Genomic DNA, 2,551 nt, shown 5'->3' with positions numbered 1-2,551 from the left:
CACTTGCGGTTTACACGCATATTCGGATGTGTCAAGTTTTTGGCGTCGTTGCCAGGGAAAAAAAAGGATATTAGGAATGCTAGGACTTGGTTACTTTAGTCATTCACATTTTCATTTACTATTTCCACTTCATACTTATCTCTTTCGCCATTCTTATTGTTTCTTTTCATTGATTTTAGCTACAAGTTATGACCCGAGGGAACCCTTCGACATTGGTTGAAGAGGATCCTGAAATTGAGCGAAGAATTTGTAGAAGGGGCAAGGAACCTGTGTAGGAACAGAATTTTCCAGGTGAAATAGAGGTTGAAGAATCTGAGAATATGGCAGAACAAGGGGGGCAACCAAGAACACTCTCAGATTTTGCTCTGCCTACAATTCGTGGGACACAATCGAGCATTGTTAGGCCACCGGTAGCAGCCCAGAATTTTGAGTTAAAGTCGGGTTTCATTCAGATGGTTCAACAGTCCGCACAATTTAATGGGTTATCGGATGAAGACCCAAACAATCATATTGAAAATTTCATTGAAGTTTGCGATATGTTGAAGATCAATGGGGTCTCGGATGATGTAATTCATTTGAGGGCTTTTCCATTCTCATTAAAGGAGAGAGCCAAACAATGGCTTCATTTATTGCCAAGAGCGTCGATTACAACATGGAACAAAATGGCCGAGGCTTTCCTTGTAAGGTATTTTCCACTGGGAAATCGGCAAAAACATCACAATGAGATATCATCATTTGTTCAAATGGAGCTTGAATCTTTATTTGAGACTTGAGAACGATTCAAGGACCTCTTTGCGAAGTGTCCACAACATGGGTTCCCCGAGTGGATGGTTATTCAATCATTTTACAATGGGTTGAACTCGAGTAGCAACAACTTCTTGATGCCGCCAGCAGAGGAACATTGGGAAACAAGACTCGAAGAAGCCCGACAATTAATTGAGGAAATGGGTTTCAATAGCTACTAATGGAATGTAAGAGACAAAAAGAAAGTGGTCGACTCCATGAGATCAACGCGGTTACATCCTTGGCAGCCCAAGTAGAAGCACTCGAGCAAGAAATTGGACAGCTTTTGACTTCATCAAGGGTAGCCTCAATCACAAGTTGTGATGGTTGTGGGTGCTCACATATGCCGCCGATTGTCCTATCTTGATTACAACTTCAGCCCCAAGTGAACAAGTAGATTTTGTGGGCAATTCGGGAAGAGGATAAGGTAATCCGTGATAGCAACACTCTTACAACCAAGGGTGGAGAAACCACCCAAATTTCTCATGGGGCAATCAAGGGCGGCAAAAAGACCACCGCCTCTACCCGGATTTCAGCAAAACACCTTCGATTCCGAGAGAGTTTTCAGAATTAGAAAGGGTTTTATCAAAAGTTTATTCAATCAACCGACACAAGGTTCCAAAAACATAGAGGTAACACTCCGCAATCATACCGCTTCTTTACATAATTTGGAGAACTAGTTGGACAAATAGCGAAGTCATTGGCAGAGAGACCTTTAGGGAGCCTAGCAAGTAACATCGAGACTAACCTAAGGGAGCAAGTGAAGGCAATCACTTTGAGAAGTGGGTCGAGAGCTCCAAGAAGAGCTCACCATCGAGAAAAAATTCTGAAAATTCTTCAAGCTAAAACCCCCACTGGAAGATTGCTGAATTTCCTCAAGAACCTTCAAATGATAAGGTGCAAGATAATGAGAAGTGACTGCACGCGTCACTTCCTTCATATACTCCAAGGATCCCTTTATCCGGACGCTGCTTTGAAGAAAGACCAAGTTGATGCGCAAAAACATGAAATTTCTCGATCTCTTCAAACAGCTACACATTAACATTCCCTTTGTAGAGGCGCTATCTCAAATGCCTCGTTATGCAAAAGTTTCTTGAAGGACCTCTTGACCAACAAGAGGAAGATGGAAGAAAGTGTTTCTATGGTGTTAGAAGGGAATTGTTCGGCAATGCTTCGTAAAAATCGCCAAACAAAAATGAAAGATCCGGGATGCTTTATCATACCTTGTGCAATCGGAGGTTTGGGGAAGAAAAAAACTTTAGCCGATTTGGGAGCTAGTATTAATGTCATGCCGCATACATTTTGTTTCGTAAATTGGGGTTAGGAGAGCCACGCCAACCCAAGCATGACTTTACAACTCGGCCGATCGCCTCCGCTCGTCATCCTCGCGAGGTATAATTGAAGATGTTTTGGTAAAGGTTGACAAGTATATTTTTCCTGCAGATTTTGTTGTGTTAGATGTCGATGAAGATGTAGAGGTTCCATTAATTCTAGGAAGACCCTTCTTGAGAACCTCCAAAGCTCTCATTGACATGGATGGAGGCGAGATGACATTATGCATTGGAGAAGAAAAGATCACATACCGTCTCGCCGAAGCAATGAAGCACTCTCTTGACTTTGATGATACTTGTTATTTTTTTGATGTCAATGATGAGATTTCTGATGAGTACCTGCAGGAATTTCTCAATCCAAATCCATATGAGGTGTGGCCGGACATTAAGGAGGAGGACACAACCAATTGTGAAAAACAAGTCCTTATTGAACAACA

The 2,551-nt window shown here is 42.1% G+C and overlaps 1 non-coding gene across 1 annotated transcript; it reads right to left on the bottom strand.

Annotated features, from left to right (window-relative positions):
* Positions 1-711: 711 nt before the first annotated feature.
* LOC120272793 lies at positions 712-817 on the bottom strand. The gene has a single exon (XR_005540329.1). It is a non-coding gene; the product is annotated as a small nucleolar RNA R71 (small nucleolar RNA).
* Positions 818-2,551: the final 1,734 nt, after the last annotated feature.

This window comes from Dioscorea cayenensis, chromosome 11 (assembly GCF_009730915.1).
Source record: "Dioscorea cayenensis subsp. rotundata cultivar TDr96_F1 chromosome 11, TDr96_F1_v2_PseudoChromosome.rev07_lg8_w22 25.fasta, whole genome shotgun sequence".
NCBI lineage: Eukaryota > Viridiplantae > Streptophyta > Magnoliopsida > Dioscoreales > Dioscoreaceae > Dioscorea > Dioscorea cayenensis.
This window is presented reverse-complemented; position numbering and strand designations above follow the sequence as displayed.